This window comes from Pleurodeles waltl, chromosome 5, assembly GCF_031143425.1.
Source record: "Pleurodeles waltl isolate 20211129_DDA chromosome 5, aPleWal1.hap1.20221129, whole genome shotgun sequence".
NCBI lineage: Eukaryota > Metazoa > Chordata > Amphibia > Caudata > Salamandridae > Pleurodeles > Pleurodeles waltl.
This window is the reverse complement of record NC_090444.1, coordinates 1,599,149,283-1,599,164,140: the sequence shown is the minus strand read 5'-3', so window position 1 is coordinate 1,599,164,140 and position 14,858 is coordinate 1,599,149,283. Positions and strand designations below refer to the sequence as shown.

Here is a 14,858-nt window from a genome sequence, read left to right as displayed (position 1 = left end):
ATTCACAGAGTGCTTATATCTTTATCATTATTCTCATGTTATTCTCCTAATGTATATATATATATATTAGTGTGGTTTAGTTTTGATAGCTGAGAACTTGCCCCTTAAATAAACTTGATTATTCTACTTACGAAGGTGTTTGAGAGTGATTGCTTTACATTGTGCCTTAAAATATCCTGAAGTGCATAGTTTTGATATTCTGAAGAGTAAAGCAGCACAAATGGTTGCTTCATGTTTTAGGTAAATCTGCAGTAAGGCAAGACTAGACATTGGCAAAACTCAACTCAGTTAATGTCTGTGTTAGCACTGCAAAAAGTGGAGGCTGTGTGTGGGATATAGGGCATATAAAGAAAGTAGAGGTATATTACCTAAAACAGCTACCTACCCCTGTTGTGCTGTGCTTGAATGAAGGCCTTGGTAATTTGTTTATTACGTTTGGGAACAGTGAGCCACAGAATAGTACAATCTTATTAGGTTTTCCAAACAAGAAACACGTATACAACACCTCTCCAAGTCAAACTTATTGTATGTAAGATATTTTGCCATGCATATTCATTTTGGATAGTTTGATAGACAGAGCTGAATTTTTACCTTTTTGGTAGGTCAACTAAATTGGAACTTTGGAGGTTTCACTCAAGACAAAGCACATGTGCTGTCGGCAAAATCTTTTGGAAAAAAAAAAAAGCTTAGACAGAATTAGAGTCTGCCCACTATCTACCAATATATACCATTGGTTAGCTTCCATGTCACTCGTTTCCCTGCTTTTTATCGTTCACACCTCCTGCTTCCCATGGAATATGGACCTAGCACAGCTTCCTGTTTGAGGCCAGCGTCCTTCGACTGGCCACAAACACCTACACGTAAGTACTTTTTTTTAAATATTTTGTTTTTTTTAAACTTTTTGCCCTTTTGCACTGTATGGTCTTCACCTCCCCCGTCCACTGGTGTTTCTTCCTTCACTGAAGCTCTCTCGCATTGCTTTCCTGTTGGTTCCCCCACGCTCTCTTCCCATTTTTCATTGCTGTTTTCTTCCTCCTCCTCCCATGCACCTCCCTGGTGTAGCTTCCCCCCTCGCCTGCCATCTGTTGTTTCTGTCCCCTCCCTCCTCTCCGGTATCTTCCTTGTTTGATTTGTTTTCATACCTTTGCTTTTGAGTAGAACACTTTCACTTCTGTTCCATGTTCCTGGACTACATTCTGTGCTACAGTGGAGGAGAAAGTAAAACTTACAGGTTCTCCGAACCGAATGCTACAGGTAAGATAGGAAGTCACAATGTCCCTATGATGAAATGTTAAAAAGAAAATACACATTTTATATTGTTTCTTTTTGAAAATCCATTTTTCAAGTACATCATCTTAAGTTCCTGGTTGTTGTTTTTTCAGAATACTGAAACTCAGAATATGCAGCTCCGTTTGTCTTTTTTAACAAATAAAATCAAATGCTTGAATTAGTCTTAACCACGGGTGATTACTCTAGCTTTAGGTTCTCTGTGCCATTTCAGACAAGGACTAACCATCTTGGCTTCACTACAAACACAGTGTAGGCCTCACTGCTGTTCTATTCTGAACAGATACACACGCAACAGTAAATTTATTTTGCTCTTTTAGGTGTGCAGCCTGAGTCTGTAACTGAAGGAAACATATCTCTTTTTCAGGGCAAAATTATATCACTACAGTGCAAATTGATTCTGTGGCCATTGAAGGCCATGTTGCAAGATCACAGCCACAGCCACTGACGCGGGTGAAGAGCACACCAGAGATGAGGGTGGGTACACCCCGGAGTGCCTCGGGAGGGCACAGGAACAACCATCAGTGGAAGTACTAGAAACATCGGAGTGTCAGATGCCTCAAGAGCTGAGGACGCGAGGACACAGAGTCCCAGTGGAGAAGCAAAAAACGCCAGCGGTCACAGCGGCGGAGTCGAGCATGCAAGGAGCTGCAGGGGACGAAGAAGCATGACCGGAAGATGCCCAGAAATGCATCGGACTGCCAAGGAAGCAGTGGGAAGTGCACAGAGGACAACATGAAAACGCCTTCAATCACCACGTTCCAGGAGGAACGTGCCTTTCCAAGCTACGGTCACGGTTCCAAGGGCGGTGAAGTAAAGAACAGGTGGGAGCATGAGAAGAGACAAAAGGAGAGGGGGTGAAGGCCTGGGCCTTTGGTGAAGCGGGGAAAACAAGGCACATCACTGTTAGTAGCACTATTTCTGTGTAGTCAGGGATAGGCACCACAGATTTTGTTTTGTAGCCACAGACTAGAGGGCTGTTCTATGTATTATCGCCTGGAACACCCTGCAAGTCCTTCAACCTGCATGTGCATGAAAGCTGCACTAAGGGCAAGTCCTGAACCCACCCTCACAAGCACCTCCCTATGCACAGATATTGTAACACTTGCCTGACCCTGGCCTTTTGTCGTCTACGGCGTCCAGGAGGGGATACAAGGGCGATCAGATCACCAACCTAGAAGACAAAGGAAGAGGAGTGAATGATGGGGAAAAAGAGAAACCATTCTCAAAGAGACAGTGGAATTATAACATGAAAACTCAAGACATTGTTAAGAAAAATAAGAGCACTAAAATAAAGTATTGTGGTGAACCCAGCAATTCAGCATCCACCTAATCCTATTTAACACCCTATCCTCCCCGGTGTCCTCCAGCCCGGTAACAAGCCAATTAATGAAGCTTGTTGTAATATTCATGTCAGCAATGGAAGATGTGCAGAAAAGTCCCCGAGCTTGCTAGTGTACGTCAAACATAGAATGTCTAAAAAGGAGCTGCCAGGCTACAGGTTCTGAAAGCAGGTTTGCAGTGGGTGCTGTGGCACCTCAAAGTTATTAACCATGCTGTAGTTCAGAAGGTGAATAAGCAATAAAAATGCCTTTAAAATGTATCTGGTCCTGGACGTCAAATGTCAAGCTCTACCTTCTGAGAACTTGCTGCTTATTCTTTTAACATAGGGATTGATGTTTATTTTTATTTCTCTAACGGCAAATTGAGAAGATTTTGTAAGGAGATTTATGAGGCAATTTTTCTGTGTGTGAAAGTAAAGGATGTTAATTGTTTTCTAACACAAACAAAACTTAAACTGTACAGATACGTCAAAATCTATCAGCAGTTAGGAAAGTAAAAACAAAGCACTTTAGTTTGTAATTCAGAAGTTTGGTGGAAATACATTTTTTAATAGGATCAAAATAGGTGGACACTTTACATGGTGATACAGAAATGATAGGTGTATACTGAAACCCAATTTCCACACATTATTTGCACTCTATAAAGTGTGATCAGTAAAACTACATGTCTGTGCAAAATTAGTGGGCATTTCAAAGGGAAATGTTCTATCTGTAAATGACAGTGAAATACCACATCCTTCTTTAGTAATGGGGTTGGACTAGCCTAGAAAGCAATCAGGCAGTGCCAGATGGACTGTCTCACAGATCAATGTGTGGGCCCTTTTACAGAAGTTTGTGCGCCTCTTTTGTGGCCAAGTGGGCTGGTTTTCATTGTGGATTTCTCCCTGAAAAAACACCTCTCAGACCTTTCACGCCCACTGGAGGCTGAGGGAAGAGCTCTAGTGGAAGACAGACCTTCCCCTAGCTCAGAGTGCCCACTGGCTTCTTGCTGGCGTTATCCCTCTGCACTTCCTTGAAGGCAAATCTTCTCCCTGTAACGCTGAGTGTACCTTGTGAACGTCTTGCTGATGTTACAGGAGGCAGGGATGTGTAAGGAAGGTAAGCAGATGATACAGACCTCATGGGATCTGTTTTGGCCTTTTTTCTGCCACAGCGTGGACATTTGTCAAAATGAGATGGCATTCTTTCAAGAAAAATTGCCTAAATTCCTGTCATAAAAAGACAAAAATCAACAGAAGAAGAAAAAAGGCGAGGGTGAGCTCAATGCTCCAGGGTCCTGTCAGCAGGAGCCAGAAAGACGAACTGTGGTAACTGCCTCGCACTAGGCATGATGGGAGTGTGGAGGTCCCAGGGTTTTTAGAGTCTCCTTTTACTTACTTTATAATGGCAGCCTATGGGCTACACTGCACTGCTTCATACTTATCTCACATTGCAAAAGGGTTTGTGAAAGATATTTGACTGTTATTTTTCAAATTACTCATGCTTTTTACTGCAAGTCTCCTTGGTATACTTCACTTTTGCGTCAACATGATGAAGAATTTCAGTCACTGTCGCCTATTCTTTAGGCTGCATAATAACATTCTTAAGTAACTATGCAGGTCTTCCTGAAGAAAGGCGAACATCAACACTTAAGAAGACATATTGAAAAAAGTGTTCTGGGGTCCCTGCGGGTGGAACTGTTCAACGCTTATGACCATCATGGAAATACCCCTATGAGAGAACTGGATTTACAGGTAAGAAACTATACCTCCTGATGGATTATTCAGCTCTATACGAAAGCCCATTGTCTATAACAAAGTGTCAGCATTGGCTTGGCATTATTCGTCAAGATGTTCAGTCTCTCAACAGGAATCGCCAGATATATTGGTTGACAGCTTCAACCCAGCTCAGAGATGAATGATTAACTTGATCTCCCACCAACGTGCAGCTACTTCTTATTACATACTGAATCTCCTGATGGACATTAACAAGCCAGTGCTTGGTCATTTTGCTAATGAAACAAACGCTCGGCAATCTCTGTGCCCTGATGCAGGGGCATTTGTTTGTTACACACACACAGTCAAATCACACACAGCTACTCCTACGATTAGTATATTTACAAACCACTTTTATTTTTTTATCTTTTCCTCATCCAATCAAACTAACTGACAAACAGCCAGGTCGCTCCTTCAAGTAGGACACTGTATTAAGTACCTACTCACTTTGTGCCTTTTCACTGCATCACCAGCACACTTCCGTTGCACACTCATGTCACATGTTGAATTGATATTTACAATTCTAAAAAATTATATAACATGTTGTATTTGCACACTGACTCACATATGTTTTCTTGTTTTTTGCAGTGTTTATTATATTTCCACAGAATTAACTGCATGCACAAGATTTGAAGCATATAGTTTTAATGTCCCTAAGCAATCATTGTTGACAAATAGATTAACTAGAATCCTACAATGGCGAGTCTTACATTTCTGTACACGCCTTTTAAAGCGTGACAGAAAGTCTGGATTTCTGGTGACTTATCAACTATTTGCTCCACCATAACCACTACTCATTTGGTCGACATCACACCGATAGCAATGGTGGTTGACAGGTTGTCCTAAATTGGACACCTGTCTAACACCATTCAGACCAGTCCACCTTCTGTGCGAGATCAGCAATGAAATCATGGTGGCTCTGCTCAGAAAACTTTTAAAATGTCCCCCACGTTCTCGGTGAAAACCCAAAGAAATTAACCATCAAACTAGGTCTCCATTTTCCCCCCGACACGATTGTCTGCTCTAAATATGCAAGCCAAAAACAATCTATTGTGGACACATAAAAAACGTTAGAACTTATAGTCCAAGGCACTTGAAATGGGTTGCACAAGATGGATGCGTTGCTTTATCCTCCTGTCACCAGTAAGGGGGAAGGTTCGGGAGATAGGTGAGTTTTAGAAGACACCAGAAGTCACTGTTCACAACACGTGTAGTGAAATTACTTGGTGGACTGAACTAGCAGTGTAATAGTATGCAGTTCCTGACTGAAAAAACACAAAAATGTATGCTCTCAATGTTCTGTTTCCACTGGATATTGTACTGATTCTATGTAATATACATTAAACAGAAAGGTCATAAAAACCGTCAATTTCTTTCCATTTAGAAGAACGCTTCAGGGAAGATACATATAAGAGCAAGGTCTTCTGATCCTGAGTGAAGACTATAAGATGTAGAATTACAGTAAAATAGGGGCCGAAACATGTCGACCTAATCAAGGTAGTGGGGAAGGTATCATAATAAATAATATAAACCCCACTCTTGACACTCCTTGAATCTTGTTTGGGACAGACTAACTCAATAAATGATTCATAAGAATACTCCTGCCCCAGTACAATGTTTACACCTTCTTTTCACAATCTGTGCCATCCTAGAAAAACTAAAGGCTGAATGACATAACTACGCACTACGTTGTGATGCATAGCTTTACAATGCGGCTGTTACTACGTGAATGCCATTACCACGCATAACCTTTACCACTCATGTTTTTACAATGATTATGCCTTTAAAATGCATGCCTTTAAAATGAATCTTGTTGGAAAACATGAATGGTAAAGGCATACGCGTGGTAAAGGTTTCACCAGTAAATATAAGCATTGTACATGTAAGTATAAACACTTATATATATAAATATATATACACACACACACACATACACAAAGGGTTTATATTTTCATGTAAAATACTTACCTTTAATTGGTAAAGACAGACATGGTAAAGGCATTTGCTTTGGGAAAACAAAGTACAGGTATGTACGTTTTTTTGTATACATATATATGTACATACATATACACACAAATAAGAACATATATGTATATGTGTACACCTGAATAAATTCTTAAGAATGTGCATTTTATACATATATATAGCAAATACACACACACACACACACATATATATATATATATATATATATGTATATATATATAGCCCTAAAACCTGCAACCGCTCAACCCATACCCACCATAAAATCACCCTTGCCTTCCAAAAACCCCTACCCATCCTAAACCCCAAAATTACCCTTGCCACCCAAAAACAATACCCACCATAAACCCTAAAATTACCTTTAACTCCCATACCCACCCCTAAACCCTAAAATTACCCTTGCCACCCAAAAACTCATACCCATCCTAAACCCTAAAATTATCCTACGGCCCAAAAATCCATACCCACCTTAAACCCTAAAATTCCCCATCCTAAATCCTTAAAATAAAAAATAAAGTGTCGCTAATACACACAAATATATATATTTTCTATAGAAAAAGCATTTTTTGTCTTGCCTGTATCTTTGGGATTGTTTGATGAATCTTCACAAAATTTCCCAAAAAAGGTATTCCGGTGATTCTTGATGTTCACTGAAAGTTTTGGGGTGATTGGTCTAGTGGGGACTGAGAAAATAGGGGCAGAAATGTGCATTTCCCATGTTAATTCTCATAGGAGTTTGAACACGACTACAGCCTGAACCGCTGGACAGATTTACATTTTTACATTTGGCAGAAAGGTACCGTTTTGTGAGCATATTACGCTTTTATAACATGCCTGTAACCTTTGGTTTCTTAAGTGAATTTTCGAAGGTTTTTTAAATTCTATTTCCCAACTATAACATACCTGTAACCTTTGTTTTTTTCAGTGATATATATACATATAAAAGACAAACCTAATATTTACCTAATATTTCAACTTAAAATGCAACCCAAACTCAACCTAAGCCCTATAAATGCCCACCCTAAACACCTTTATAAAAAAATATTTCCTCAATATATATGAACTTACCTAATGGCTGTTTCACAAAACTAAACACTCACACAAAACAAGAGGTCCGTATGAGCCTGCTCTGTGAAGAGCCTTCCCCAGCCTGGGTACCCGCCAATGGCTATGCCACACACAGAGCTGTAAATTGCACATCTTTATTTCTCTGCATGTACCTGTGAACGTCAACATTCTAAACCAAGCTTTCATTACATTCTATTCTAGTGATTACGTCACACTGATATGCAGTCCGCTGGGAGTCAGAAAGGTTCCATTCTAAATCACGCAGGACACTAAGGGGGTCATTACAACCCTGGCGGTCAAAGACCGCCAGGGTTGTTTTGGCGGATTTCACCACCAGCAGGCTGGCAGTGAAATCCCTGGTATTACGGTCGCACCGCCAGGACCGGCGTTTTCCCCCCACTTTAGTCCCAGCAGTTTCCCGCCACTTTAATCCCAGCGGGAGTAATCCTCAAGGGCAGCGCTGCTTGCAGCGCTGCCTAGGGGATTACGAGTCCCTCTCCCGCCAGCCTTTTCATGGTGGTTTGCACCGCCATGAAAAGGCTGGCGGAAAGGGGAGTCGTGGGGCCCCCTGCAGCTTTTCACTGTCTGCTATGCAGACAGTGAAAAGCGCGACGGGTGCAACTACACCCGTCGCACGGCCGCAACTCCGCCGGCTCCATTTGGAGCCGGCTCCTGTGTTGCGGGCGAGATCCCCACTGGGTCGGTGGGCGGAAACCAGGTTTCCGCCCGCCGGACCAGCGGGGATCTCCTGATGGCCGCGGCGGGAGTGCGGCCGCATTGGCGGCCGCCCGGCTGTCAGACCTTGGCGGGCAGCTGAAAGCTCCGCCTCTTTTACATGATAAATTATTATTTTTCTAAATGCATTAAACATGATATATATATATATATATATATATATAAGCATGTACAAATATATCTCTTCAATCTATCTTCCTGACGCTTTGATCATTCGACCCAATCTGGTTACGGAAAACTGTAAACTCATCTTTAGAGTCAGAGATTGCTAATGATGGTAAATAATCTGCAACAGTCACTGAGTTTTCAGTTAGTCTCATCATTTCAAGTTGAATACCGAAGAAACGCAGACCTAAAGTGAGAAGAGTCTCTGGTAATAGACTTTCGAGGGTGCTGGGCAGTCACCTTGTATCCTTTGGTAGACACCACTTGAAAAGGTTTACCATCATAAGAACCATCAGATTTCCTATTGCGCATCTGTCCAACAATCACTAAATCTCTTTTTCTGAGCGAGATGTCTTTAGCATGTCGCCTCTTTTCTGCATAAACTTTCATTTTCTGGTAGTTAACCAAGTCCTCTTTTCTGCATAAACTTTCATTTTCCGGCAGTTAACCAAGTCCGTTGTAAGAATCATGTTTTCACTTTTATCTCTCTCAGTGGCCCTCTGAGGTAACTTGGTTGTCATTGCTCTCCTGAACATCAAAGTTGTAGGGTTTTCACCTGGGGTTGCGAGAGGTGTTGAGCGATAAGCTTGTTGAATAGTGCTTTCAAATTGAACTTTTCATGACTTGCATGCTACACCATTGTCAGACTTTACAATGGCTGGTATGCCCTATGTCTCAAAGATGTCATCAAATCTTTTGATTACTCATTCATGAGTCGTGAAAGAGAGATCCCAACGGAAAATGTGGGAAACCAATGGCTATTCTCTCCTCCGCATGGTTGGGGAGTTCCAGCATGTTCAGAGTATGTTGAGTAACCTTGGTTTACAGGCAATTGTATATCTGACAGGCCTTGAGTTCCTTTTCAACCCTTTCATCTAATTATAGAAGCCAAACTCTAGCTCAGAGAGCTCTCTTAGTGACAACAATAATACAATGTCATTCATGAGCCACTTCAATCAGTTTTTGTTGCAGACTCTCCAGAATAAGGATCCTCAACCGTCGTAGTAGAATTATTTTCTGAGCTATGGAAATTAATCTTTGACATTTGTGTATATTTGATATTCACCATTATTATTGAGAAGTCAAATGTGTTTATTCCACGACTGATGTGTAATTATGTCTTAACTTCAGCAGGTCACTATCATGACTTGTAACAATGACAAACTGGGCTAACGATGCATGACTTGAAAATTAAATTAATGCAGGCCTCAGCCATCTTTGATGTAGTGTCGTTAACTTTAATAGGCACTTTTGAAAAGTAGTTAGAAGGATTCTGATCCTTTCCTGGACGATGCACAATTGTCTAATTATACTCTTGCAATCCTGATCCTCATCGTTCAATGTGAGGAGGCATCTTGGCTTTTGAATTGCCAAAGATGGTCCGCAAAGCTTGATGATCAGTCACCAGCATAAAAGGCTTTACATACAGGAATACATTGAAATGTTCACAAGCCCATACCACAGCTGAACTTTCTTTCTTAGGATGTGAGTAAGCATGTCTGTTTGAGAAAAACGTCTATTAGCATTGGCCACAATATGCCGTCGAGCATTTGGTCATCCACTATGCTGTGCAAGGATTATGCCTAACTCAACAGAGCTTGCTTCTGTATGAAGCTTTGGATTAAAGAACACCATTTCCATAGCATTTTCAATTATGTTTTTGATTCTCTTGTCACTTTTGTCACATTCTGCTGACCACTGAAGGAGACTTTTTTCCATCAACTCTTGTAATGATGCACTAACAGTGGCAAAGTCTTGAGTGTAGCTGGAATAGAAACTGACCATGCCAAGAAAAAAAATGTGCCAGTGAAAAATCTTGTGTGGGATGGGGGGAAAGTCAGCATTTGTCAACACTTGTACTTTTGCAGGTTCAGGAATCATACTCTATCAGAAAGGATATAGCCAAGGAATTTCAGTTCTATCTTGCTGAACTCACACTTGTCTGCATTCAAGGTCAAACCTGCATCACTGAGTAATTGACATACTTGTGTGAGAACTCAATCATGCTCCTTCTGTGTAGCTCTGAAAACTAATATATCATTGTTATAATTGAATGCATTCACAATGGGCTGTATGATGCAACAAAGGACATCTTGGAACGGTTCTGCAGCTGATGACACATCAAAACTAAGGGCCTGATTTAGATTTCGGTGAATGGGTTACTCAGTCACAACGGTGACAGATATCCCGTCTGGCAAAATATAAATCCCATTATTTGCTATGAAGTCTTTTATAACTAAACAAACTAACGTGTAGAAAAGGTTGTAACGTACCTGTAGCTTTCTTCAAGTTCCAACTGAAAACCTATATTCAAATCAAGTCGAAAAAAGACCTTGGCATCATTTAATTGTGTTATGTCAGCAATATGCGGCCCTGAATGTATTTAACATTCAATTGCTTTGTTTGCCTCACGCATGCCAATGCATATGCGCACAGCTCCTTCACTGTCTGTTTTTGGCACTACTACTATGGGAGAAATCCATGGTATTAGACCAGTGGAAAGCTTAATAATTGTCATGCTTAAGTAACAATTCAAGTTATTTTTCATCAGCACCTTGTAAACAAAAAGTAATTTGTCTATGTCTCTGAGCAACAGGGCAGACATCCTTATTAATGTGCAGCTTTACTTTCAAAGTCTTTAATGTTCGTAAACCATCAAACAACAAAGGAAACTGACTTACTATTTTGTGATGAGCATTCATGTTGTAATTCACAGGAATCAATCCCATGTCAGCAGCTGTGTTGAAACTAAGCAAACAGGCACTTGCCCCTGTACTTAAAAACACATGGATCAGAGCTTAAACCTTTCTTATATTTCACTGTTGCTACAAATGAACCGTAATTCTTCATGGGTGTCAACGCAGCCCAAGTACACACTTCGGCCTTGATGGCGTAATGGAGGTAATGGAGACAGTTCATTGTATTTCTCTTCAGGCATTTTATTAATTGCTGCACCACTGTCTATAATGAAAGGTATTGAACATCCATTTATTTTCAGTGTAATCTTTGCACCGAGGTTCTATGATTTAGTTGCTTTGCCATGTCGGCTTTTCTTTGACTGACATTTTTCTTCACATGCAACCAGTCTGAGATGTGCACATTTCTCTGAGGTAAACATAGCACAATCCTGTTCTTAATTTTTACTTATTATTGAGGAAAAAAACCGTTTGACAACAATTTAGATGACAACCAACTTTGTTTAATATCTATTTGCCTCAACAGATGTTGCCACTTGGCTTTGGGGGGTGCGTGGAACGTTGCTTATGGAACATTCTGGCAGCATTTTTTCTTTGCACCACCTTTTCCTGTATACATCATCACAAAATGCTTCCCTTTACCACAGTCTTTACATATAGGTCTAATGGCAGGACACTTTCTTTTGTGTGAAAATGAAAATCCACATATGAAATACAACTTCTTTTAACGTGTAGATATCACTTTGTGTCCTGCAGTCATTTGTTTCGGACTACTTTTCACAATTCATGATTGACTCACCTGGGGCACTGTTGTCAGAGTCAGAGTATGTGCTCTGTACAGGCAGGCACCACCACGTTAGTTAGGGTTAGTTAGATACACAACTAAATTAACCTGTGCTCACCCTCTGGTATCTTGGCACAAAGCAGGCAGGCTTAACTTGAGAGGCAATACGTAAAGTATTTGCGCAATACACTCACACAGTAACACATTGAAAACACTACAAAAAGAATCCACACTGGTTTAGAAAGATAGGCGATCTTTAACTGAATAGAATGGGACCAACATGACAAAAATCTAATCAGTAGATCATGAGATATCAATTTTAAATTAGTTGAAGCAAAAGCAGTACTTTAGAAAATCTTTAGTGACTTGGTTCCAGTTATCATTGCTTCCACAGTAATAAAAACATGTTGTCGTTGTTTTGTGTATGAGGCTGGTCATTAGACAAAGTTAATTACGTAAATGGAGCTTTGTATGAGGGTGGGGTGAGTCGGGAGCAATCACCCTGAGGTCCCCTATCCCGGTCAATACCTTGGAAAATAGATGCCATTGATGAGTTCACTTGGATGCAGGGAGAGGCAGTGTCTCATTCGGGCTAGCGAGTGTTGAGCAGCGTCAGCATTGTCCTGGAAACTGCGTTGTTGTAGGGGTCTAACTGAGGAATCTTCCTTAGTGTGCCACTCATGTACAGAGCAGGAAGGTGGTGCCTAAACCTGGCAATTAGGATCTCACGGGGACGCTGATTCTTAGGTGCAAGGGCCTCATCAGCATTCGGGGAGAGCAGTGAGGTGGGGTAAATGCAAACACAAAGCACTGAGTTCCCTGTCGCACTCACCCTTTAGCAACACCAGCTGACAACCCAGCATACTTCCCAAAAGCGGAGTGCTTGTTTTTGTAGACTGGCCACTTGTAGTAGAGATGCCATTAGAAGCAGATGATGAGGTTGTTGGTGTCCCTAAGACCTCAGGGAGTACAGGGGGCAAGCCAGCAAGCCCTTGGAGTCATTCTGGGTTCAGTCCTTGGTTATGGAGCAGGGCAGATGACAGCAGGGCAGCTCAGCACAGCAGGGAAGCAGCTCCTTCGAACAGTCACTGACAGGAGAGTGGAATCCCTCCAGCACAATAGCCTTTTCTCCAGCAGAATTCCTTTCAGGCCCAGTATTGTACTGATTTTTGGGGGGCAGAGACCCAGTACTTATACTAAAAAGTGCATTTGATGTGGGGGATGATTTAAAAGAATCTCTGAAGTGTGCAGGTCCCCCTTCCTGCCCACCCCTTGCTTCAGACTATCAGTTAGGGATAATCAGCTCTTTGTGTAAGCTCAGGCCACTAACCTTTGATGTGTAAGTGTGAGTCCTTTCCATCATCCCTGCTCAGGAAGACCCATCAGTATGCAAATTAATGCAGATGCAGTTGAGTGTCCTGGGTTATGGATGTTTGGAGGGAATGCACACATGTAGCTATCACCCAGACCAGACGTGTATTGGAGATAGGCTTCCAGGTTCACAGAACAGTGAGAGCAGAGACATGTCCACTTTCTAACAATGGCATTTCTATATTGGTAGTACTAAATCAGACTACCATAAAAGAGGATCGTTACCATTCAAATGATATGAAACATGATATAGCTACTCCTTTCTGACCAGGAATTACAGCTTGAAGATACATTAAGGAATTCCCAATGCTACCCCATGAGAGGAGTAGGCCTCACTGTAATGTAAAAAAATCTATGGGCTACTTAGAGCCTACCCTAGGAGTGGCTAATGTAAAAAAAAAAAAAATTGGGAGTTTGAGGCTTGGCAAGAAGCTTTAAATGACAAATCGCATTGGCAGTGAAACTGCATATACAGGTGTTGCAATAGCAGGCTTGAGACAAGTTTACAGGGCTACTTGAGTGGGTGGCACAATCAGTGCTACAGGTCCACTGGTAGCATTTAATTTACAGGGCCTGGGTATATGGTACAGAAATACATAAAAAATACAGAAAAACTGCCTTTGGTGGAGAAGGCCGAATTTCAGTCTGGACTGTTTTATTCCTTTCTGTATGCATACTGATGTTTACCTCCCTGCTTTCGATAGGCTTTGCAGGTTGTGTTGCTCTTCAACAATTCAAATTTTCCCTTTCAACATGGTGCTTTAGGGCAATGTCTCACCTCTTTCTGCTTTCTATGTCTAGTTTTTATCCCCACGTGATGCATCTTTCCCAGCATTTAAATCCAGCAGCTTTAACGGCTCTCCATGCCTGTGGCTGTGTGGCAGCCCAAGCTATGCTGACTGTATGCCCCCACAAGCTTTCCGACTAGCCAGTTAAAGTATTTCAGTATGCTATTATGTTGTCGTGTGAGCGGAGGGAGGCTCTTTGCTCATTTTCCTTAAATGTTATTTTACTTTCTAGGCTGATATTGTTGGTTTCAAAATCTGTTTGTGTGTTCATTTTCATGTGTGCGGACTATCAGTGTAGTTATCTTATATCTATCCATGCAGAGTGTGGTACTCTTGGTGTCCAGAACCTTCTTCTTAACCATGTACCTGTGTCTGTCAGTCCAAGGCGTACAGAGGTGTGTACCCCCAGTTGAGGGGTTGGGGAGCAATTGAGTTATGATGTAATCATACTTTTCGACTGGGGGGGCTATCGATTTGAACGGTATCTTCTTTATTAGTTAGGTCTCATGGTTTACAATGTTAGGTGGATTATTTCACTTCCCCCTTTTTTTCCACACTTGCTCCCCATAGGATTTATGTGGTCCTCTTATATTCCTGGCACGACTATTCTGTTGTCATCTGGTGTATCAGCAGCAAGTCGGGGCATTTCCTTTTTTCATTCATTGACATTGGCTCTGTTTTCATCAAATCCTATTAGGTAGGCCTTTGCGTACTCTGCTTATGGGGATTGTGCCTTTGACCATTAGTTCACTTGTGGGGCCTCATTGCTCGATTGTCCTTCCTTTAAAACGGTTAGTTTGAGCCTCGATATCTGGTTGGACTTCTCTTCCCATTTTACTAGTTTGCCGGTCACTCCACATTCAAGGTAAGTATTACTGCCTTGA

At 41.5% G+C, this 14,858-nt stretch overlaps 1 protein-coding gene across 2 annotated transcripts in view; it reads right to left on the bottom strand.

Moving 5' to 3' along the window:
* Positions 1 to 14,858, bottom strand: part of HPCAL1 (hippocalcin like 1) — a 1,255,899-nt gene that overhangs the window by 165,068 nt on the left and 1,075,973 nt on the right. For both annotated transcript variants that reach the window (XM_069235927.1, XM_069235926.1), the window contains one exon: positions 2,397 to 2,461. The gene's annotated coding sequence lies outside the window, so the exon portion shown is untranslated. The remainder of the gene's footprint in view (positions 1 to 2,396; positions 2,462 to 14,858) is intronic.